We start from the raw sequence: 25,005 nt of genomic DNA on the forward strand, positions 1-25,005 counted from the left end.
GGATGCAGGCAGGGATGCAGGCAGGGATGCAGGCAGGATGCAGGCAGGGATGCAGGCAGGATGCAGGCAGGGATGCAGGCAGGGATGCAGGCAGGATGCAGGCAGGGATGCAGGCAGGGATGCAGGCAGGATGCAGGCAGGGATGCAGGCAGGATGCAGGCAGGGATGCAGGCAGGATGCAGGCAGGGCTCAGGCAGGGATGCAGGCAGGGATGCAGGCAGGGCTCAGGCAGGGATGCAGGCAGGGCTCAGGCAGGGATGCAGGCAGGGCTCAGGCAGGGCTCAGGCAGGGATGCAGGCAGGGATGCAGGCAGGGATGCAGGCAGGGCTCAGGCAGGGATGCAAGCAGGGATGCAGGCAGGGATGCAGGCAGGGATGCAGGCAGGGCTCAGGCAGGGCTCAGGCAGGGATGCAGGCAGGGATGCAGGCAGGGCTCAGGCAGGGCTCAGGCAGGGCTCAGGCAGGGATGCAGGGATGCAGGCAGGGATGCAGGCAGGGATGCAGGCAGGGCTCAGGCAGGGCTCAGGCAGGGATGCAGGCAGGGATGCAGGCAGGGCTCAGGCAGGGATGCAGGCAGGGATGCAGGCAGGATGCAGGCAGGGATGCAGGCAGGGCTGTGCTGTGAATGGTACCCAGGAAGCTTCACCTCTGCTGGTTGCTTAGCGACCAGCATCCCGCAGAGCCAGCGCAGCCCTGCCAGCAGCACGGGCCCTGCTGCAGAGCCTGGCAGCAGAGGGGGGCTGGGAACCAGCCAGGAACCAGCCCTGGGGCCTGCCAGCAGCAGGATGGCTCCATTGGGATGTGCTCCTCTGCACTCTGAGCTGCACCCCACAGCTCAGCCCCCCTCGGCCCAAAAGCCTCCAGGAAAGGCAGCAGCACTTCCAGATGAGACCCTCCCACCCCAGGTCCAGCTGCTGCCTCCAGGAACTGAAAAATGCCATGTAGGGAAGGGAAAGGACACATGGAAACACCTTCATCACATCTGAGCCCATCTCAAGAGCCAGTCCAGCTGACTGGGATCCCAGACTGGTTTGGGTGGGAAGGGATCTTAAAGCTCATCCAGTGCCACCCCTGCCGTGGCAAGGACACCTCCCACTGTCCCAGGCTGCTCCAAGCCCTGTCCAGCCTGGCCTTGGGCCCTGCCAGGGATCCAGGGGCAGCCCCAGCTGCTCTTGGCACCTGTGCCAGAGCCTCCCCACCCAGCCAGGGAACAATTCCTAATTCCCAATATCCCATCCATCCCTGCCCGCTGGCAGTGGGAGCCATTCCCAGTGTCCTGTCCCTCCATCCCTTGTCCCCAGTCCCTCTCCAGCTCTCCTGGAGCCCCTTTACGCTCTGGAAGGGGCTTTAAGTCCTCTCTGGAGGTTTCTCTTCTCCAGGCTGAACACCCTCAGCCAACAGAGGCCAAATCCCTCCAAAAACCTCAAAATCCATTTGCATGGAAGAAAATGCTACAAGTTCAAAGGAAAAGAGCAGCAGATCTGTAAGTGAAACAGCAGAAGCTCAAGGAAGAGAATTGCTCTTGCAAATGTCTTTTTGGGTCCTGCCTGCAATTTATGCTGCTGTTCCTCTCCCTTCCGAGGGAAGACAGATTACCTGGCTGGAAAGAGGAGCAGCAAACTGCTGCATTAACCATGGAAAAGCACTGCTGGAAAACAGACCTTTGGGGGCTTCCTTAAACTACCTCCAGTATTGGTGCTTCTAGCAGAGCTCTGACCACTCACAGGTCAGTGGCAGAGAGTAAACCCAAAAGCTTTGCCTTTGACTTGGCACCTGAAAATCTGACTGATCACTGTGCTGCAGGAAATCAATGCATCCACCAGCACAAGGAGGCTTCCATGAGCTCCCCACCCTGGCACTGCCCCTTGGCACTAAAGGAGCCTGAGAGAGCTGCAGCTGGCTGTCCCCAAAGTCCCCAGCTCCCCTCACCCCCAGCCAGGGCATCCATCCCTGCTGCACATGGATATGCTGGGGCACAGCATCCCACACTGGCTCACCCACCAGCAGCATCAATCCCTAAGGTTTTTCAGAGAAGTGGAGGAGAATATCTTAGGTGGGTTATTTTGGGGCTTTTTTAAAAGCTATGTTAAGAAGATATTTTCTGCAACAAAATGCCTGTTGCTATAAGGGTTTTAAACCAAAAGAAACATCCCCAAAAATCCATTCTTCCCTGAGTGCAGGTTCACCAAGGCTCGGGGGGCTGGTCACAGGCCCCACTAGGGCAGGGCAGCCCCAGGAGCCACCAAAGGCTGCTCTGCCAAGGCCTGGGAGGTGAAGCTGGCACCGACTTCTGCCAGAGCCCGAGGTGCTGACACCTCTGCAAGCACTGCCTCAATCCAGGCCCGACACCACAAGCTGCGACTGCTTGGGATTTATTTCATTTGCTTTGTCTGGCTCCCAAGGACAAAGCTGAAAACTCCTTTTTGCCCCTGCTGAGCTGCAGTTGGAGTCAGGCTCAGCCCTGTGCAGGCTGCAGCTCCGCTCCCAGGCTGGGCCCTCCTGTGGGACCCCAGGTGTGCCACCAGCTCTGCCCTGGCACTGCCCCCAGCCCGACCCACAGCTCTCCAAAGGCACCCCAGGGGCTCTGGGACCCGTGCTCAGAGCCCTCAGCTCCGCCTGCAGAGCTGCTCCAGCCTCTGCTCCCCCAGCCAGCTCCTCCAAGGCCTCCCCACACGGAGGGACCCCCATGCAGCCCCTCCCAGGCACGGGGCAGACATTTTCTGGAAAGCCAATATTGCTGCCTTTCCCTCACTCTCCCCCAGCCCTTCCATTTTACCTCCTGGCCAAACCTGAGCACAGCAGCTGGTTTTTTTTCCCTTGCTGTTTAATCTCTCCCCAGCTCCCAGAAGATGTTCGCTCAGCGCCTGCAGAAGCTCAGCTACCTTTGATGTGTCTCAAATTCTACCCCCAGGCAGGTGACAAGTATTCAGGGAACTTGGACAATTAAATGACAAGAGAAGGAAGGGCTGCAGGAAAAGCTTAAAAACATAATAATAAATAAATAAAGGGGAAACAAAAAGCAAACCTGAGCAAAGCCTCCCCACCACACCCAAGGGCAGAGCCCAAGAGAGGCAGAGCCTGAGAGAACCACCAGAACCTCCTGCTCTGAGAGGAGGGTCCCAGCCCAGGCACCCTGAGCATCCACTGGGAGCAGGGATCCCACTGTCACAGCTGGTCTGGCCCCACCACAGCAAATCCCACCACAGCAATTTGTGTCCAGGAGCTCTTGGACCATGCACCAGCCCTGGGCAGAGTCTGGCACAACTCCTGCCCTCCCAGCTAAACTGGGAAAGCTTCAGGCAGGACCAGGACCACAAAGGCAGAGGTGGCTCCAGCCCAGCCAGGTCCACCCCGGCCTGAGCCCTCTGTCCCAGCCAGCCAGGACTGGCACAGCACCGTGTGCTTCTGCTCACCAGCCCTGGGCACCCCCTGGGGACCTGGAGGGGATCCGTGACCCTTCTAAGGAGAGGAGAGAAGCCTGGACTTTCCAAGAGTTGGGGCTGCCCATCTTGGTCAGCAGGGGAATGAGCTGAGTGCTGGCAAGGCCACCAGCCCCCCCAGACAGTGTCACCCTGCTTGGGCTGGCACAGGGGACACACCTGGAGATGCCTCTGGGCCCTGCTCCATGCCAGGAGCACCCTCAGCCCCCCGACCTCAGGGCACCACCCAGGGCAGCCACGGGCACCAGGAGCCACAGAGGAGGGTGCTCACAGCACCAGGGCCTCACATGGCTGAGCACTGTGTCCCTGCAGCAGCCCCAGGGACTGTCCTGGTGGTAGCACAGGGGTGACACAGTCAGGGACTGTCCCTGGGGCTGCTCCTGTGGCAGCACAGGGGTGACACAGTCAGGGACTGTCCCTGGGGCTGTTCCTGCGGCAGCACAGGGGTGACACAGTCAGGGACTGTCCCTGGGGCTGCTCCTGGTGGCAGCACAGGGGTGACACAGTCAGGGACTGTCCCTGGGGCTGCTCCTGTGGCAGCACAGGGGTGACACAATCTCCCAGCTGCAGCATCGCCACATCCCAGGGCTCTGTCTCCCCGGCAACCTGGGCACCTTCTCACTGGCAGCTGAGCAGCCTGGTGCACAAAAGCCGAGCTGAATCCAGAGTGGGATTAGGGCAGCTTCTCCTTCCCTCACCCTCCCGAATCCAGCCAGCCCCAGTTTCCCACCCAAAACCCATCAGGAAGCACCAGCTCGAGTGAGGAACAGGAGGTGCAGTGCTCCTGCCCAGCCCACCTGCCCCCACATCAGGGGCTGTGCTGCCATCCCTGGGATTTTGGCTGCAGGAAGGTGGGGCTGAGCACGGTCTCAGCTCTGGCTGCCCTCAATGACAGCATGCACATCGAGCTGGACAGGTGACACCAGTGGCAAGGATCCCCAACCTCCCCCTCCATCCAGCAAGCGCAGTGGCCTGAGGCTCTGACAGCTTCTCCACAGTGCAATGCCCCACCAAGTGTCCTGCCTGCTGCACAGGGCCCCCATAATTAAGGAAAGAACAGGAAGGGCTGTGGGACACAGGCTGGAAGAAGCCAGAGAGGTGCTGCTGGAAGATGATGTCCCAGAGCACACCAGCACCGGGGCAGGAGCTCTCCTGAACATGGCCCAGCCTCTGTTGTTCCCCTGGGAGCAAGTCCTGCAGATCCCCAGCCCACGCTGGGCCTGCTCAGATACTGCCCACAGCTCCACATCCCTTGGGTCCTGCTGTGCCAGAAAAGCTGTTGAAACACCAGTCCCAGGTGGCAAATCCTCCTGTGCAGGGATGTGAGAGCAGACAGCTCCTCTCCCCCCAGCCCCACAGGGATCCCAGTGCAGCGGGCAGGAGCTGGCCCAGCCCAGCCCAGCAGGAGTGGGCAGGGTGGGACCAGAGCTCTCCATCACCTGCAAGGGTTTGGGTGAGCGGGGGGCCACCAGAGCAGCAGAGCTGCATCTTCCAGGAGAGCCCCAGCTCCTGCTGCCCGAGCACACAGCCCTGCATGCCACAGGAGGGGCAGGATCCCAGCGTGGCTCTGGCCAAGGAGGCTCCAAGCCGGGCACAGGGGTCAGAGCCAGGCTGCTCCAGAGTGCTGAGATGCACAAGAGGTTAAAGGCTCAGCCAAGGCAAGCAGGGTTTGGCCAGCAGCCAGCCTTTCCCAAGAGTTTGAGGGAGCTGGCAGCTCCCCCTGCCTCCAGGGCCCACATTGCCACATACCACAAACCTGTTTGCTCAGCCCCAGCAGCTGGGATGGCACAGAGCAAGGCTCGCTGACCAAGGCATGTCTTGCAGCCAGGATGGGCCCCAAATCAAGAGGAAAGTGCAGCAGCAGCCCTGGGGCAGGGCAGGAACGGGCAGGGCACTGCCCTGGTGCCCACAGGCAGCACTGCCAGCTCTCACGGGCTGGGCCAGGGCTGCCAGCCTTGCCAGGGTCCTGCTGCAGCCAGAGATGGAAGGAAGGGAGCACAGAGCAACCTCATCCCCCCAGCTGCTCTGTGAAACAGCCCAACAGCTCTTCTCAGACCAAAGGGGATCTGTGCAGTGCCCTGGGCCAGTTCCCCTTACAGGGACCTAATCCTGCCCAGCGTGTGGAGGGGGCCTCAGCAGGTGCTCCGTGCTCACCTGAGCTCTGCAGGGTTAAAAATGGCCTGTGACAGAGCTGTGGGGCTGAACCCCCCAGTGACACATCCCCAGAGCCCCGGGGCTCTGCCTGGGGGTTTCTGGGGGCTGGCCCTGCCCTGCTGACCCCCCCTGCTTTTTGGGATGGGGAGTGACTGTCCAAAAGGTGCCACAGCCAAGTCAGCCTGGGCAGGGAGCAGGAGCACCAGCCTGCAGCCATCCCTGCTCTCCAAGCCTCACACAGGGATGGCACCAGAGAGCAGCCCTGGAAGGTTCTGGTGCAGCAGGGCAGGGAGGCTGAGCCAAAGGCTGTGATGGCAGAGCCAGTGCCCTGGGCTGCACTCCAGGAGCAGGCAGGGTGCTGCAGCCCCTGTGGAACACCCTCACCCTGCCAGGGACTGGCGCAGAGCTGCTCCCACCCTTCCTGCTGCCCGCAGAGGAAGGCAGGACCACAGGCTCAGCTGCCTTGGGCTGGGACGTGGCACCAGGGCAGATCAGCTGCTCCCTGGGCAAGACACCCTGGGAAGCAGTGGGCTGGAGGAGGAGGGGAGCCTGAGGAGGGGAACTGCACCCAGAGCAAGAGAAGGCACCAAAAGGAGCCCAGTCCTGGCACAAGCTCAGCCCTGCCTTCCCCCATCTTCTCCCATCCAAGCACTCTCTCCACCATCATCATCCTCTGCTCTGCAGTCCCACAAGGCCCTGTCAGGGTCTAAAGTGGTGACAAAGTGTCATTTTCCCCAAGGTAAGGGTGACACCTTGTGCACCATTGAGGAGGATGGGGTGGCTCAGTTGGACCTAGAGGGACCATCAGGCCAGCTGATGCATGACCATGTCAGGATCAGTCCCCAGCCAAGCCCAGCAGCCAGGAACCCTGACCAGGGGGTGAGACCCAGCACCAGAGGGAGGGAGCTGCTGGAACCCAGAGACAGGAGAAGCTCATTGCCAGCACAGTCCCTGTGCCATGACCTAAGTGTCACCAGCCCTTCCTAAAGCCAGGGACACCTCCCTGGGCACACAGCTGCAGCACCCACAAGATAATGGGGGCAACCAGAGACACCCAGACCTGGGCCAGGGCCCCCAGCTGCACCTGGGCCACCAAAGCCACCAGCAAGGGCAGGGGGCTGGCTGGTACCCAGTCACCATGGGGATGGCACATGTCCTCCCTCCTGCTCCTCATGCCAGCCCAGCATGGGGGACCCCAACAGGGATTGGCAGCCCCTCCATGGGCAGAGCTTCCTGGTGACCTTCCCCAGGAGCAGAACACTCCTCGTGGGTACCCAGTGGGTACAGAGCCCAGGGCACCCTGACCCCAGCCTCGGGGGACACTGAGGCCATGCAGGAGCACATGAGACCCACATGAAATCCACCACTGACCTTGGGCCTGCAGCTCTGCCTCGACCAGCTCCAGACTGCTCACCCCACTCCCAAGCCCTGCCATTCTCCTGGCTCTCCCTACAGACCTGCACCCCCAGGCACGGGTGGAGTTGGCATCTTGCAAAGTGCCTGGAGGAGGAGAGCTGGTGGGAAACTGCTCATCAAACCCGGAGACCTGCCCTGCTGTGAGCCAGAGCCAGCTCCAGCCCCCCCATCAGAGCAGCCCAAACCAGCCCTCAGCAGGGACTCAGATCCCCTGCCCACATCCACAGACCATGGAATATCCTGAGGAGGAAGGGACCCACAAGCACCATCCAGTCCAACCTCTGCCCCTGCACAGGCACCCCAACAATTCCACCCTGTGCCTGGCTGCGTTTTCCAAACACTCCCAGAGCTCTGGCAGCTTGGGGCTCTGACCATGCCCTGGGGAGTGCCCAGCACCCTCTGGGTGTGGAGCCTCTGGATAAAGAACCTGCACCCGTTGCCTTGTGTGGGCAGGAGCCAATGCGTGGGCAGCAGGGTCTGAGCCCTGTGCTGCACACTGCCACACACTTCTGTCACCTGGGACAGAGCCAGGACAGCGGGGGGCAGCTCTGGAGCTCCTCATCCCTGTTTTCAGACAAGGACATCGTCCTCCCAGCTCAGCCCAGGCTGAGGGCCGTGCTGCAGCTCTGCCCAGGCTCACCTCGCTCTGCAGGGCAGAGAGCCAAAGCAAAGCAGGGCCTTGTCCCCACAGCCCCTCCAGCCCTCACGGCTGCTGGAAGCTGCTCACATCTGGTTTCACATGGCTGTCTGTGGGAATCCAGGGCTTCCCTCTGGCTGCCCTGGCAGGTCTGGGACCCTGGCTGGGGTCAGGAACCCCCCTGTACAGAGCCCCGAGAGACACTGGCTGTGATCTCTGTCCATGGAAAAGAATTTTCAATCTTACAGGATGAATTACAAGCTTTGAGTGTTTGATAAGAGTAATAATTAAGTGTGACACGGGTGCAAAAGTAAAATTTTAGGTTTCTAGATTAGGGGTTCAGAGGGGACAAGATGGAGGAAATTGGGTGTGTCTTGTCCTTTTCCTCCTTCCTCATGCCCTCCATGTTTCACTGTGGTGTTGGCATTTTTCCATTGGTTTAGGCTGGGGACACACTGTTTAATGTAGATGATAGATATTGGTACATGATTGTAAATATAGTACACGTAGTTTCTGGTATATAATGTTTGTAACATCCCACTGGGGGCAGAGCCCCACACGCTGCCCTGCAGGACAGAGCTGCGGCAGGGCAGCAGAACATGTTAGAGATAAACAGAATAAACAACCTTGAAACCAGCACAGACCAATTATGGCTATTTCTTTGGCAATGGGGCAGAAAGACAGAGACTTTCTACAATCTCGGAATCACCAATACCCACAGATTCCGACAGCTGTCACTGTGCTGGGCAGTGGGGCTCTGGAATGGAGGATTCCAACAGCTGGAGGCACCCTGGTGTCCCTGCAGAGGCTGGACCACAGGCCCTCAGCTCCTTCAGGCATCCCAGCAATTGGATTCTGCAGCTCAGCCCTCTCCTGTGCTTTGCCCCCAGCCTTCCTGGCATGCACCTGAGCCCAGCTGTGCCCAGCACTGAGCTGGGGCAGGGATCCACAGCCAGCAAAACCCCACAGCTGCTTTGCAGACACATTGCCTTCCTCAGATCCTCCACACAGAAGAGACCACGGAAACCCAGAGCGGGGAAACCCAACACTGAGACCCCAAACCCACTCTGGCAGTGGACAGGGACTTGGGCAGCCTGGAGGAGCCTTTCTGTGGGCAAAGGGGCTGCTGCCCACGTCCCAGCTAAACCAGGAAGCAATCCCAACACAAAGAAAGCCACAACAAGCCCAAGCCCAGCAGTTTAGTGTTTTGGTGGGAGCAGGCCAGATTCCCAGGGGTTCCTGGCAGACAAGCCTCTCCCCGCAGCACCTTTCCGTGCTGAGCAACCTTTTCTGTGCTGTAAAACCCACTCAACCTCATGTGGGATGTGGAAAGGAGAACAAAAGCTTTCAGGATAAACTCACGCTGCTTCCAGGGGCTGCTCTCAGCACTCGGCTCAGGCACGATTTACAACCTGCAAAGAAGAAATCAGATTTGGTTAAAAAGAAGGGAAAAGTCCTTCCCAGAGATGATGGCAAGCGCTCAGAAGGACAGCTACAGCTGTCACCAGAGGGTGCCTGCCCAGCTCCAGCGCTGTGTTTGGATTCCATACAAATCTCCCTGCTGGAAATGGGAGCTGTGGATTGCCCCAGACGTTGTTCTGCTCTCCTGATGTGCAGCCAGCCCCGCTCCTTCCTGGAGAACAACAAATATTTACTACACAGCACCGCAGAGCCCACATACCTCCGAGTGCCACCACATCCCCTGGGCATTGCCCAGGCTCTCCTTTCAGGCCATCTGTGCCACCTGTTTGTCCCCGTGGCTGTGGCTGGAGGGCAGCAGCTGGCTGGCAGGGCTCTAGCTGCGGGGCAGGGGTGTGCAGCAGAGAACCAGCAGCGAGCAGGGACAGCCCCAGCCTGCAACAGCGTTTTCAGAGCCTCTTCTGCATGACAACTGCACCCAGCCAGGGAGCAGAATCTGCCCGGCGGCACTGCAGTTCCCCAGGAGGAGGAAACATGGTCTGGGCACCTCAGGGATAGCTCCCACTTCTCCAAGGGTTAATTTTTAAACATCCTCGGACAGGCAAGGCCCAGCCTCCCCCCAGGCAGAAGCAAAGCAGGCCTATGCAAAGCTCCCACCTCTCTCATGGATTCAGCAAAATCCTTTCACTCTCCATTAGCAAACATCAGCTGTGTGCAGCCCACAGCCCGCCCTGAGCAGCACCGACCCGAGCAGCTTTCCAGGAGGCACAAAGGCTGCTCCAGCCACAAAACCTGGTGCAGTAAAGCTGTGAGCCTCAGCACCTCCAAGGAGACAAACCCACCTTTGGGCAGGTGATCTGCATAGAGATAAAGTGAGGAGGAGGGGGTGGCAGCTGCCACCCGAGTGGCCCTGTCCTGTGCCTGTCACCCTGGGGAAGCACAGGCAGGATGTCACCACTGCTGGCTCTGGGTGCACTCCGTACACCCCTGCCCAGCGGGCACAGATCCCTACCCAGCCCTGTGGGTTTACTGGCTCAGCTGTCCTGGGGTGTGGGAGCAGGGCTGGGTGGCCACCCAGGGTAAGCTGTGCCCAGCTCCAGCACTGGTGGCACCCACAGCCCCGGGTCCCCCACCCACAGGCACCAGCACCACGGAGCCTGAGCGCTGGAGCTGGGTGTGTGTCCCAGTGTGACGCAGGGATGCCACTGGTGTGTGGGGGCTGCTGTCCCATGCCAGTACCCTGCTGCCCACACCGCTCCATCCCAGAGCCCAGAGGAACCTCCCTGCTCTTCTCCTCCCTCCCTGCTCACAGAGATGCTCAGAGGCTCAGGAGGCAGAGCAGACCAAGAGCCCTGTGAGAAGGGCTCTGTCTCTCCAGCAGGACCAGGCTGAGCTGATCCATGCAGCAGAAACAGGGCACACAAGGGATCTGTGGGATTCTCTCCCTGCTTCAGCACAGCTTCTATGGCCTTGCTCGTTCTCTGTGGAGCCCAGTGATTTCTGTGGGTACTCCATGCTTCTGCCAGGTTTGTGTGCTTGGATTTCTCTCATCCCAGCTCAAGGGGGGGTCGATAGGTGCCCGGCAGAGATGGCAGGCAGATGCAAGAGCAGCCAGCTTTCCACAGACCCCCAAGGAGGAGTATGGCACCAGGGGCACCAGCAGCCAGGGCTCCCAGGGCTCCTGCTGCGAGGGAGGACGGGGGATGCAGCCACCACAGGCAGGGCAGTGGCACTCAGCACTCCCCAGCCTGCCTGTGCTGACACTGCCAAACAAAGCCCCTGCACTCCCCATCCCCTCAGACCACCCCTCCTGCCCTGTCAGAGGCCACCACGGCTGCTGAGCCATGGCCATTTTGGGGGTGAGACACTGCATCAATTAGGATCATATTAATGAAGTGTCCTGCGAATCCTGGCAGCGGGAGCGAGGCCTGCCCCAACCCTGCTCACTTCTGCCCACAAACAGCAGCTCCCCAAAGCAGAAATGCACAGCAGCCTGTGCCCCGAGCTCCTGCCAGCGCCAGCCCGGTGTGGGCAGCACAGACACTGCCCGGGCTCACAGTCACCCCTCAGTGACCCACATTGTCACTGCGTGGGCAGCCAGCCGGTGTGGCACTGCCGGGGACGTGGTGCCACAGGGATGGAGGCACCGCTGCTGGCCTTGGGAAGGAGCCCCGCACCGCTCTGGCCCACCCAGATTTCAACCAGCACCTTGCAAACCTGCTGATGGGTCCAACCGAGGCACAAGGACTCCAGTGTCCCCTCCAGCACAGCAGGGGAGGGAGGGCAGGGAGTGCAGCTGCAGGGGAGCCCAGGAGACACAGGGGAGCCCATGGACCACACCAGGACCAGTCCATGGACACCACCATGGCCCTGCCAGGCCTGCCTGGGGTGGGACTGAGCTCCAAAGCTCCGTCAGCAGCGTGGAGGTGCTCAGAAGGGCTGAGAGTGCCCCTGTCCCCAAAGCACAGCACGGGCAGCTGCACCTTCTCTACATCCTGTGGCCCCTCCCTTGGTCACCCTAAGCCAGACAGGTCTTACACCAGACCAAGGTGACGAGCAGGAATTTACTCATCCCATAGGATCCCAGAATGGTTGGAGCTGGAATGGACCTCGAAGCCCATCTCATTGCACACCCTGCAATAGGCAGGGACCCTTTCCACTAGAGCAGGATGCTCCAAGTCCCATCTAGGCTGGCCTTGGACACTTCCAGACATGTTATGTTACCATGGCCCTACCAGCAGGAAGCATTCCTTGGTTCCCTGAAGGACAGCCCCAGGGAACTGGCAGAGGTACCAGCCCCTGCCCCACGTAGGGATGTGCACACCCAAGCCAGATCAGCCCTCCCAGGAGGCTTCTCTTGTTCTGGCCACTTCATTCCACAGGACCTTCATCTATCAGGACTTGAGTAAATCTGCTAAAGGGAAATACTGCTGAGAATTTGGGCTGGGATTTTCCCCTGCCCAAGTTGACCATCACCACGTAACATTACTCTGTATCCTTGTCAAAAATGACACCTTCCCACAGTGAGCAGCAGCCCCACTGTCCAACCACCCCTCTCCCACCTCGAGCCCTTTGTCACATCCCTCTCAGCATCACCAGAGCCCCAAAACAGCATCAGGTGCCAGGATCCCCTACACTCCTGCTAGCGCTGACACTGCCAGACCCAGAGTGCACCTCCTTACAGCATCCAGCTGCTTCCCAGGGACCGCTGAGACAAAAACCTGCAGGACCCCCGAGCCCTTCACGGGGCCACCTGGGGATGCTGCGGTGAGGATGCCCAACCCCGCCTCCACCGGCCAGGACTCATCCCTCGCTGCTGGCACTCGCCCCAGCCAGCCCGATTAGCTGATTACAAAGGGGAATGTGTCATTCCAAACACACAATCAGATTTCCCGGCCCTTCTGCCCATAACAAAATGTCTCGTGAAATGGCTCATTCTGTTCTCCCATAGAAACGTGTTTCCCTTCTAAAGCCTGATACCAGGAGGGGAGGGGGAAAAAAAGGGAAAAGGCAAAGCTAAAAATATAATCCGAAAGATACCATGACAGCAACAGATTCACAGGAAAATGAGGTGGGAAGGGGGCTGTGAATGTGTTAAGATCCTGTTTCATCTCTCCCCAGCCACCTAAAAAACGCACCGAAGGCAGAAACGATACCTCAACATTTCCTTTGTGCGGGAGCTGACTCCACCCTGTGTTTTGCTCTCCATCTGATGCTCGGGAAGGATACCAGCAGACATCTCGGCTGCTGCCAGGCAGCCAGGGGCCCCGGCAGTGGGTTAGTAGGAGCAGAGGGAGGAAGGAGCCGGTGGGAGGAACCTGGCAGCAGGGCTGGGCTGTGAATCCCATTCAGCATCGCCTCGGAGCAGGATGCGCTTTACACTGGCGCAGCACCTGCTCCTGCTCCCCACCCCAGGGCTGGGGACAGCACGGCCCAGCCAGGTGCCCCAGGCTCCAGGTACAGCTGGTGGGGAGCAGGCTGGGCTCCTTTCCACATCCCACTGAAAGGGGCACGGAGCAGGTCCCGACTGCGGCCACATTTCACTGCCACAAAGAGGCCAAGTGGCCGGGTGAAACTGCTGAGCTGCTGGCAGGCACAGACCTGCAGCTCCAGCCTCATTTGTCCCGTGTTCAGAGCACAGCAGGGTCAGCCCCACATCCCCTGGCGCTGGGATCCACCAGCCCAGGGCCCAGCAGCTGCTCCTGCTCCAGCCCTGCCCCAGGATCCCCAGCCCGGACACTGCTGAGCCCCAGCAGCCTGCAGAGAGCACCACACACACCATCAGCAGGAGGTGGAAAGAAAATCCTCTTCCAGGGATTTGTCATCCAGATTTTAAGGATGTCTGCTTCTTCCATTCCTGGGGAAGGGGCATGAGTGGGCTCAGGGGTGTGCACGCACTAGTCAGGACATGGACAACTCTGAGCTGCATCCAGAGCCCCTCAGCTGTGAACTGGGACAAGAATTTGTATCAAATCACCCATCCAGGGCTCTGGGATGTCTGTCCCATTACTCCCTGCCCAGTGCCAGGAGAGCAAACCTTGACTCTTGTACCAGTCATACCAAACTTCAGCCCAACAGCTCTTCTTAGGATTGGAGATAAGGGAGAAATCCTTCCCTGTGAGGGTGGGGAGGCCCTGGCACAGGGTGCCCGGAGAAGCTGTGGCTGGACACAAATCCAAGGCCAGGTTGGACAGGGCTTGGAGCAACCCAGGATAGCAGAAGGTGTCCCTGCCATGGTAGGAGGGTTGGACTGAGATGAACTTGAAGGTCCTTTCCAACCCAAACCCATGATTCTATGGCTCCACACATCCCCTTGGAGCAAGGCAGGGCAGAGGGAGCAGCTGCCATCCAAGACAAGGGACATCCATGGGGCCTGGCCCAGCACCCTGCTTTGCACCAGGGATACAGTGTGTGGACAGGAGAGCTGCTGCAGGAAGCAGCCACTGCTTCCACCCTGGAAAACCTGGCTGCCCAGATTTCCTCCTCTTCATTTGAAGACACACTTAGGTTCTGGACAACCCAAAAGCTTCAACTCAATGGCTGGAAGGAGAGGAAGGCTGGATCTGCAGCCCCAGGGAGGGCTTGCAACATGTCCCCATCAAAGACAGTCTCCTCCCACCATGCTTTCCACCTCCTGTAATCCAGACAAGGAGATGATGAAGGACTGGCCTGGGAAGTCTGGCCAGCAGCAGTGATGCTCAGCTTTACAGCCCTGAATGGCACAGGGCAGGGCTGGAAGGGGTTCCCGAGGGAGGCTGGAGCTCCCTCCAGCTCGCACAGACACAGCTCCTTCCAGGCTGGAGGGACAGCACGAGCTCTTAGTGCCTCTGCCCAGATCAAACCCCACACCCCTGCAGCGGGGTCAGGACCAGCCCCACTGCTCGGCACCCCAGAGCTGCCCAGGCTGTGACAAACCCAAAGCTGCTGACTCAGAGGCACTGATGCCCTGACAAGAGCAGTGAGCCCCGCAGCCGTGGCTGCCACAGCCCCAGCTCGTTTTTAGGTGTCACCACAGAGTCAGGTGTTTGTGGATGCGCAAGTTCCCCTGCGCAGGAGCTCCCAGCACCCAGGGACTGCCACTGTTTTGTGTTTCTCCTTTGGCAGAGGGAGCTTCAGGCTCAGCTCAGACCTCCAAGTGACAGGCACCACATGAAAGTCTACTCCAGGCAGGGCTCACAGCCGCCCACGCCCGTGCTGAGCCCATCTCCTCGCGCTCCCCATCGGTCCCGGCTGCTGCTCTGTGCCACAGCCCCAGCCTAAGGCAGCAGGGAAACAGCCCGAGTGCACAGCCAAGGAGAATTAAGGCAAAGGACACTCCAGCGATGTCTGTGAGTCTGAGCAGGAAGCTCAGAGCAAGGAGGAGCCAAGCCACCCCCTACCCTTTAACCGACAGGTCATTCTCAGCAGCTTCCTAATTTAGAAACCCTAATTAGTTAAGGGAAAAACTTTTTCTGTTAGGGACAGAATTAGTCAGGCACTGAGCGGTCTGTGGGTGTCTGGAAGGCTCCCATAGGAAAGCAGAAGTCCCCAGCAGCGCTGGAGCAAGGGGAAGGCAGGCAGGACGCCCGGACTGACGCTGGAACCCCCATGGGACGAGGGCTCAGTGCTGCCAGCAGAAAGCCTTAATGTAATTCCATAAACCAGTGGGGGATCCAGCTCCTCACCAGGACCAAGGTCATCACCCTGAGCTTAACAGGGAGCTCAGCTGCCTAGGGGAAGAAAAAGACTTCCCCCAGTCCATGCTGCAGCCACCCCTCCTGGCCACAAAGACATCAGATGCATGGAGGCACTTACCCTGGAAGGTTGTGGTGGTGGTGGCAGCAGTCCAGGGAAGAGGGCCCGGCACACTCTGTGTCTGCACAGGGAAGGCACCAAAACCTTCTTCTGCACACCAGGAACACTCATATCTTTAGGTCAAAAATCCCATACTGGACTTCAAAAACCATTTCTAAATGCTTCCTCCTGACCAAAACATCTCCCCTAAGAGTCCTGGAGAATGTTCATATCTCAAAAATTGGTAAAAATCAAAAATCCTAGACAGTCCTAGGCACAACATTCACAAGCAGCCAAAGCAGCAGGGCAAGAACCATCCCCCGCCAAAGCTAGCCAAACACAGGCTCTGCAGCCCACAGCCCTGCCCAGGGCTCTGCTGGGAACAGGAGAGCAATCCCCACGGCACAGGGATGGTGGCAAGAGGAGAGGAGATGGGAATCCTCCCCTCCCGGAGATGGCTGCACCCTGGTCCTTGACTCCAAACACAGAGACCATGCCTGGAGGGAGCCCAGGATCTGCCACAGCTTCCAGAACATGCCCTGCATCCCTGCAGGCAGCAGCCAGGTCCTCATGGAGAGCACAGCCCCGAGCAGCCCGGGAGCCCCGCAGCCAGCACCGTGCTGCCGAGCCAGACTCTGAACCAACGTAACTGAAGAGTCATTAATTCCCTTCTCCAACATAACTGAAGAGTCATTAATTCCCTTCTCGCAAGGACCCCCACCCAAAGCCACGCAGCCTTCCCTCGGTTCCCAACTCGCCCAATGGCAACAAGGACACACAGCTGAAGGCCACCAAGGGGTCCAAGGGGCCTGACACAGCCAGAGCCCTCCCGTGGATGCGGAGACCCACAAGGAACAGAGCAGAGTAACAATGTACTTCCCCACACCCCGAGTTTTTCTGGAGCAAAAATCCCTTTGGGCAAGCGTAGCAGGAGAAAGCTGGAGGGAAGGTGCCAGATGAGCGCAGGAAGGAGACGGATGCATGGGCTGGTCTCGCTGGGGACGCTGGAGAAGCCACACCTCATCCACAGCAATGGAGAAGGGGCTGATCAGGAGTCACCTCACACCATCCACAGCTGAATGAAACACAGCTTTGACATCGCCTGCAGCACACCGAGACGGCCCAGCCGCACATCCAAACCATTGTTTGCCCACAGGAGGGTCCCCACCGAGACAGGCTGAGGCCGGGCACGCCGGAGGGAACAATACCCCGGGAAACAGCCGGAGAAACAGCGATGGGAAATACAGAAAGCGGTGATGGGGAAAGGGCCACGCAGGTCCTCTAGTACAATCTCCCGGGTAACCAGCCTATGGAGAAAATGCTGAGCTCAAGGATACCTCCAGAGCCCACCTCCTGCCATATGACGGTACTCCAAAAATAACCACAGAAATATGCGAGGACCCATTCCAAGTTGTTCCTGGCTCTCTCCACATTCTCCCTCTAATGTAAATCGTCTCTCTCAAATCGCAGCCCTGCAGTTCAATGTGCTGCCGCAGCTCGGGGCTACGGCTCCCCGGGGTACGAATGCCGGGGGTGGCCGGTGCCGCCCGCCGCCTGCCCGCGGGCCCGGGCCGGCCGCAGCATCCCGGGAGCGCGGAGCGGGATGCGCCCTGCGGCGGGCAGGCCCGGCTCGGGGCAGCTCCGGGGCTGCAGCCTGCCCGCCTCTTCTCCCGGGCACCGCACAGAACCTGGGGCTGCCCGGCCCCGCACCCGCACCCCGCGGCCGCTCACCTGGGCTCTCCCGGCTGGGCTGGGCTCCGTTCCGCCGCGTGTGCCGGGCGCGGCCGCCGCCGCCGCTGCCCGCCCGTGCCCGCTGCTGCCCCGCCGTGCGGCGGGCGCGGCGCAGCGCGGGGCGGGCCGGGCGCGGCGCTGCGAGGGGCGGGTCCGCACGGCCCCGCTCCGCTCCGCCCCGCCCCGCCCGCAACACCCGCACCTCCCCGCACGGCCCCGCTCCGCCCTGCAACGCCCGCAGCGCTCCGCACCTCCCCGCACGGCCCCGCTCCACCCTGCAACGCTCCGCACCGCCCCGCAGCGCTCACACCGCTCTGCAACGTCCGCACGGCCCCGCACAGCTCCGCCCCACCCGCAACGCCCGCACCTCCCCGCACAACTCCGCTCCGCCCTGCAACGCCCCGCACCGCCCCGCAGCGCTCACACCGCTCTGCAACGCCCGCACGGCCCCGCTCCGCCCCGCAACGCCCGCTCCGCCCCGCAACGCCCGCACCGCCCCGCACAACCCCGCACCGCCCCGCACCGCCCCGCACCTCTCCGCAAAACCCCGCACCGCCCTGCAACGCCCCGCACCTCCCCGCACGGCCCCGCTCCGCTCCGCCCCGCCCGCACCGCCCTGCAGCGCTCCGCACCGCCCCGCACGGCCCCGCACCGACCAGCACGGCCCCGCCCCACCCGCACGGCCCCGCACAGCGCCGCACAGCCCCGCACCGCCCGCAACACCCGCACCGCTCCGCACAGCCCCGCACCGCCCAGCACGGTCCCGCACCTTCCCGCACAGCCCCGCACAGTCCGCACGGCCCCGCACCGTCCGCACCTCGCCGCACCGCCCAGCACAGCCCCGCACCGCACCGCACGGTCCCACCCCGCACGGCCCCGCACCGCCCCGCCGCGGAGCCGCTCCGGGCCCTGCCGCGCTGCGGGGTGCGCCGGGGGCCACGCGGGGGTCCCCACGCACGGGGCCCCCGGGACGCTCTCCCGGCCGCGGGTGGGGTCCCGCGGAGCACCCGGCACTTTCAGTCTCCTGCCCGGGGCCCGCTGAGCCTCCTCTGCCACCCCGTGCAGGGCATGCGGCGGGTCCTGCAGCTCCCAGGCGTGCCCAGCCCTTCGTGGGGCACCCCGGGCTGTCCGCCAGCGGCTTTTGGGGGGCACACCCATGAGCCCGGCCCGGGAGATCGCCACATCAGCATCTGACCACACTTGTGCATTTTGGGGGCGTCAGGGCAAGCAGCCCCCAGGAGATGCAGATGGGAAGGGGAGGCTGTTGCTTTTCAAAATCTGCATGCAGCCACAGCATGGACACACGGGATGCATGGGCACGCTTGGATACACAGCAGGGGTGCCTGGGGGCACAGGGGTACGCAGGATGCACAGCAGGGATGCACTGGGGGCACAGGGATGCAGTGGGTGCACAGCAGGGATGCAGGGGGGGCACAGGGATGCAGTGGGTGCACAGCAGGGATGCACTGAGGGTACAGGGATGCAGTGGGTGCACAGCAGGGATGCACTGGATGCAGAAGGATTCGCTGGATTCCCCCACAGCAGGGATGCAGTGGCCACTCTGCACTCTGAGTATGGGGCTGGCTCTCACACAGGGGCAGGGAGGCTCCACACTCAGCCCTCCGTGCCCCCCTGTCCGGCAGACTCGGAGCAGTGAGGGCTGCAGGGCCGTGCCAGCCCAGCACACGGGTCTGGGTTCTCTGTTCCCAGAGGCTGTGCTGGCTCCCAGCTCAGCACCCGGTGCCCTCTGCTCTTGTGCTCCAAGCAGGACTCCCAACAGCACCTCGTGCCCCAGCTGCCCTGCAGGGCCTGCCTTTGCTCCCTTACCTGGTGGCACAGCAGTCCTCGGTGTCTCTCCTGGTGTGAGGGACAGAAAAGGCCTCCAGAGGTGTGAGGGAGGCCGGGGGACCCTTCCTCTGCCTGTCCCCTGCAGCCAGGCAGTCACGGTGTGTCAGCACATGGTCACCTGCCTGGCAGCTGTGGGTGCCAGGGCTCTGTGCCAGCTGCCCCTGGGTGCTGCTCCTCAGCTGCCTCCCCCCAGCCCCGCAGGCAGCCTGGCCCTCAGCACCACGGCCGGGCTGGAGCCCTGGGATGAGGCAGGCTTTGTTCGAATGCTTTAGAAAGTGCCTCCTTTATTAGCCACACTGAGGCCTTTTCCGTGACAAACCACATACCAGCAGAGAGTACCAGGAACAAAATGAGGCTGCATGGTCCAGTGGTTCGAGCCAAGGCAGCGATGCCAGCAGGATTGTGGGCTCTAATCCCCTGCTGAGCTGTTGACTCACTGTACAAACTCAGGCAGGTCCTGCCGCTTTGTGCCATGGAGAAACCCAGCTGGAAAGTTGGGTAAATAGCAGGAACCTCTTGGAAAAAAAAGAAACACCCCACTGCACATGAGCCAGCTTGAGGGAGGGCATTCATTTACAATCAAATATTCCAGCTGGCTGCTGAGATCCCTTGTGTAGGCACAGCTTTCCCTTCCACATCCTTAAGGGACAGTGCTGAAGAGGTGTCCTGCCTGCTGCTGGGGTGGCTGCCCTGCAAGTGACAGCATTTGCTGCAAGGGACACAACTGGTGTGAATTTGTAGGGAATTTATACGGGAGAAAAGCTGCACTGTGTTGTTGGAAAAAAAAAAACCAATAATTGTAGTTGTGTGCAAGCTGCTGTAACTGTCTGCATTCATCTTCCAGGCCTTCAAAGGGAAAACAGTGATGGCTGCTCAGGGGCTTTTGTCACACTCCAAAGGAAAGTCTGGGAAATGTAAATGTTAATTCATCCTTTAAAGTGAATTTGGGTCAGATAAGTCAGTGGGTGACTGCATTGGTATCACTCTGAGCACAGATATGCTTAATGTCACTGTCCCCTTGGGATGCAGCATCCCTTTGGGAGCCAAGGAGCTGGAAGAAGAACATATAGAACAGATTTCTCCAGTCAATCCTTCACTCCTCGTCTCACACTGGTGCAAACAACCCAGCCTTGTCTTCCTCTGACCACCAAGCTAAAGCCTGAAACTCTGCAACAGCCCTGGAGGCATGGAAAATGCACCTCTGCCTGCTGAGGAGAGGGAAAGAGCCTCACTGGCAAAATAATCCCCTGGGAGCTCTCAGTGGCCCCAGCTGTGCTGGGCTCTCCTGGCTATTCAATAACTGATAAATGAGTTTTCCTGCATCCCTGTCCAATTCCTGCTGCAGTGATGGGAGCAAATGGAAATACCACACATGGCAGATGGGGTGGGCAGGCAGGGGACAGCATGACTACTCCTTTCCCCCTGAAAACACTAAGGAAGTGTAAATTTTGCAAGGTTTTCATGAACTTAACTGAAAATTTAAAAATATTTCAAGCAATTTAAAGACATTTAAGGGAGCTGCCATTTGTTCAGGTAACTTTTTTTTCAGATTAATTGAACATATTTCCAGAAGACACGGCTGTTTTAAACCCCAAATGCAGCCATCACTCAGCTGGTGGAGCTGTCCTTCTGTCTGTCCATTGTCCAGTGTCCACCCTGGTTTCCCACTGGTGCATAAGGGAAACCTTGGAGCTTCCTGCAACCACAGTGGGAACAGAGGGACCTGTGAGCCCTGGAACTCCATGAGGAAATCTCCCTCTTTTGAGAGTGAGGTAATTTTTGCAAACCAAGCAAGGATGTCCCGACTAGATTCCCATTGTCCAGCAGCATCAACCTGAAATGACACAAAAAAAAAACCAACCAAACCAAAACAAAAAACCACACAAATAAATGAGGACTGGCATAAATCACAAAGGGCTGGCAGATGTTTCAGATCAGCGTTACTACACATTTGGGCATCAGGCTTTTGCCAGATTTTAAGCAACACAGGGAGACATCCTGGACTGCACAAAAAGAGGAGTGGGCAGCAGGGGAGGGGAGATTCTGCCCCTCTGCCCACCCAGGTGAAACCCCACCTGCAGAGCTGCCTCCAGCTCTGGGGACCCAACGCCAGAAGGATGTGGAGCTGCTGGAGTGAGTCCAGAGAGGCCAAGGGCTGGAGCCCCTCTTCTTTGGGCCAGGCTGGGAGAGCTGGGGGTGTTCACCTGGAGAAGAGAAGGCTCCAGGGAGAGCTCAGAGCCCCTTGCAGTGTTTTAGGCTTATAACAATGAGGGAGAGCAGCTTTTTACAGAGGCAGGTGGTGACATGACAAGAGGAAATGGTTTTAAACTAAATGACCAGGTATTTAGATTGGTTGTTAGGGAGAAAATGTTCCAGGTGAGAGTGGGCAGGCCCTGGCACAGAGCAGCTGTGGCTGCCCCTGGATCCCTGGAAGTGTCCAAAGCCAGGCTGGACAGGGCTTGGAGCAGCCTGGGACAGGGGAAGGTGTCCCTGCCATGGCAGGGGTGGCACTGGGTGGTCTCCAAGGTCCCTTCCAACCCAAACCAGTCTGGGTTTATGGCTCTATCTCCCTGAGAGCCTCCAAGCTCTTTCATTCCAGAAAGTTTTCCCCTCTCAATTTACCTCTGCAGTGACTCTGGCCTGGCTTTATGGGAAGGAAAGCAAAGAGGACCAGCACATGCTCCAGCAGTGCCTCTGGAAGGCATTTCTACATGGAAACCTGCTCTTCTTTGAAGGAGATAAATCAGAGGGGTGCAGCTTGGGGCTCAGCTCCAGGGTGCAGCCGTGGAATAAATCTCCTGTCAGAAAGAGCACTTTAGAGCTCTTGGAGCTGCACCTTTCAGAACAACCTTCCCAGCCAGCCCTCACAGCCCCGGTGCTGGGAAGGGCCATCTGCAGCCATCAGCCAGCCCTGCTGAGGATGCTCCGTGGATGCTCCACGTGCCTTAGGTCAGATGTGGCTGGGGCTGTGCATTCCATTGCCATCTGTCAGAGCTGGGGCAGTTCTCTGCTGATCTTTGGGCAGTTTTATCTCTCCCACAGCCAATCCTCCCTCCAGGAGATCTCTGCTGTCCATGGCCACTGAGTGTCCCTGCATGGCTGAGAAAATTCCATCATCCATGGGGAGATGCTGCACCCAGGGGAGGAGCCGAGCATTCCTACCTGGATACAATCTGACCTGGGAACAGCACAGCAGCCTTTGCCCCCTGCATTCCCAGGGGAGCAGCTTTCTTCCCCCTGCATTCCCAGAGGAGCAGCTTTCTTCCCCACTGCATTCCCAAAGGAGCAGCTTTCTTCCCCACTGTATTCCCAGAGGAGCAGCTTTCTTCCCCCTGCATTCCCAGAGGAGCCCAGGCCCATCTCCCCCAGCCCTGGAGCTCCAGAGGAAAACTCCCCCCTTGTGCAGGATCCTGCTCCAGCAGAAGCACAGCTGGCACTGCAGGAGGGCTGAGCCCCCCTGGGATGGGACTGCTGCCACCTCCCTGACCCATGGGGGACAGGGCATGTTCCAGCTCTGTCAATAATTTGTTTTTGTTGTACTATTGTATTTGTATTTTTTAAATTTTCCTAGTGAAGAACTGTTATTCCTACTCCCAGATCTTTGCCTGAGAGTCCCTTAATTTCAAAATTACAATAACTCAGATGGAGGGGGTTTGTATTTTCAAGGGAGGCTCCTGCCTTCCTCAGCAGACACTTGGCTGTCTGAACCAAGACACACTGACCCAGGGATGCAGCAGGAACTGAGCTGAAGAAGGCCCTGCCTGGCACAGGGGGACAGAGCTGGGGTACAGGGCTCTGCAGAGGGGCTGGGGGCACCCAAAGCCTTTATCCCCTAAATCCCAGCAGCAGGGAAAAGGGGGTGTGTGTGTCTGTGCCTTTTGGGAGGAGGTTATTTTGGGAATCCCGCCTGAGCTGCTGCTGGTGCTGATGCTCTGCGATAACAACCTTTCATGGCTCTTGCTTTGTTTATGCGGGGCATGAAAAGGCCCTTTGTGCAGCTCGGGGAGCTGGCTGCCAGCTGGGATCAGTGAGACGCCCCTGTGTGCTCCTCTGCTCCAGTCCCCTCAGCAAAACCCCCACAGGAGGCTTGGGGGTGCCCATGGGCAGGGACTGGCACCCCACAGAAGAGGGGCCACAGCTGCTGCAGCTCCTGGGCACCTCCTGCCCGTCACACCTTTGGGTGGTGGAAATGATGGGGAGCTCAGGCAAATGTTCCCAGCCAAAGAAAACATTTCCAGCTCTGGATGCCATCTTCCTCCGGGCTGTTTGAGTGGGATCCCAAGCTCAAAGAAGTCCCTGGGACAGACGTCATCAGGGACTGTCACCAGATCTGGTAATCAAGCCCTTATTATCCCTGTGTGTCTGGAGCCCTGAAGTCTCAGGGGATGAGCAGACATCCCACTGCCTTCATCCTTTGTTTCCCAAGGGTTCCCAAGGACCTTCTCCCTAAATGCTATCAGTGCCTGGCCTTCAGACAGTTGGAATACTGTAAATAGTTATGCACATGGTGGAAAAATAGGAATAAGAGGGCAAGAAATGCATTATTTTAATTAATCACGGAGATTAATGACCTGTGTCAGAGTTAGGACACATCCCACCTGCTGCCTTGCAGGTAGGAGGACTGCAGTGGGAAGCATTGCAGCACCCCTGGGACACTGGGAGGAAGGAGTATTTGCCCCTAAGACCCAGGGCAGGGTGTGGGGCCCCTGGTGCCACCCAGCACAGCTGGTAACCAGGTGCAAAGAGAGAATTGGTGCTGCAGCAGAGCTGCAGAGAGTGACAATATTGGCAAGAGGTTCCTGCTGTGCTGTGGGGTGTGAGGGGCAGGAGACAGGGCTGGGCAGGTCCTACTCCAGCAGCAGCTCCAGCCCCGGGTGTGGGCCCTGAGCCTCCTGGATCCACTCCCTCCTTAGCCAGGCTCCCTGCAGGGAGCAGCTGGATGGAATCCTGCACCATCCCTGCAGAGTGGCAGTGCCACCCTGTGTGGGGATGCTGAGGCTCTGCCCCAGAGGATATCCTGTGTCTTCCCATCCTGAGTCTGCCAGGAAAGTGCAGTTCTCCTGAGGGAACCCCTGGCACAGCTCTGCCATGCTCTGACTCAAGGGAAGGCTCCAACAGCTTAATTACCTGCCAGTATGGAGATGAGGGACACCAGCCTGTGCCCCTGGGAGCAGCTGAGCCCCAGAGAGGGGGCAGGGACAGGTGGAGAGCAAGGTGTGAAGAGAAGAGTGGATGTGGAGATGTGCTCCTTGAACCCACCCTGCCCACATCAACCCTCTGGGTGACATCTCATCCTCCTCCAGGGCTCCTGAAACCCTGGTGAGAAGGATGCTCCTTAGCACTGCCTGCCCTGCACCCCTCAGCTCTGGGGAGACCCAGAGGAGGCTGCAGTGCCAGTTACAGCAGGCCTCACTGACCTGGGGGTCTGCACCAGCAGAAAGCAGCATTTCTGCCCAAGAACACGTCTTTGTCCTGCATAACCTTTTCTGCTGCCCAGGCTCTTCCTTCTCAGTGCAAACATCCTGAGACTGTGTGGATTTTTCTATTAAGAGTCGCAGGCATAAAGGGAATGCTTAAAAAAAAAAAAAAAAAAAAGAAAAAAGAAAAAGAAAGAAGCCATCTGTTGTGGATTTGAGATGTCTGAGATGAGCAGCCCACAGTGTCCCAGCACACAGAGCAGGTGACCATGTGAAAAGCTTGGCTTCTAAAAGTGCTGGGCACAGCACCAGAGGTACCATCCTTGCATGGGTTCCAAAGGCGTGGGAATGTGGCACCTGGGCACATGGCTTAGTGGTGACCACAGTGGTGCTGGTCAGTGTTGGACTTGATGATTTTGGAGTCTTTTCCAACCTCAGTGATTCAGTGGTTCAATGAAAGGCAGGAAAATTGGAACACTAAAAGCTGGAATGGCAGAAGATAAATCAAGAGAGGGTCAAGAATGATCTAAGGATCTGCTTAGGTGGAAAAGTCACCAAGCCACGTGGAACTCCTGCAAGCTGCATGGTCCAGCCTGGAGAACTGTCCCCAGAGTGCCACGGGGCTGAGCTGGCTGAGAGCTGAGGAGTGATGGTCACCCAGCCACAGCCTA

At 59.2% G+C, this 25,005-nt stretch overlaps 1 protein-coding gene across 13 annotated transcripts in view; it reads right to left on the reverse strand.

Annotated features, from left to right (window-relative positions):
* Window positions 1–17,218, reverse strand: part of EPB41L1 (erythrocyte membrane protein band 4.1 like 1) — a 63,954-nt gene extending 46,736 nt beyond the window's left edge. For 6 of the 13 annotated variants that reach the window (XM_072916907.1, XM_072916909.1, XM_072916911.1 and 3 more), the window contains exons 1-2: window positions 17,070–17,217; window positions 9,009–9,058 (exon numbers count right to left, since the gene is read on the reverse strand). The gene's annotated coding sequence lies outside the window, so the exon portion shown is untranslated. Of the gene's footprint in view, window positions 1–9,008; window positions 9,059–17,069 lie in introns of all 13 variants that reach the window. The other 7 variants (XM_072916914.1, XM_072916915.1, XM_072916913.1 and 4 more) reach the window with 3 other exon arrangements.
* Between the last annotated feature and the right edge of the window lie 7,787 nt (window positions 17,219–25,005).

This window comes from Taeniopygia guttata, chromosome 20 (assembly GCF_048771995.1).
Source record: "Taeniopygia guttata chromosome 20, bTaeGut7.mat, whole genome shotgun sequence".
Lineage (NCBI taxonomy): Eukaryota > Metazoa > Chordata > Aves > Passeriformes > Estrildidae > Taeniopygia > Taeniopygia guttata.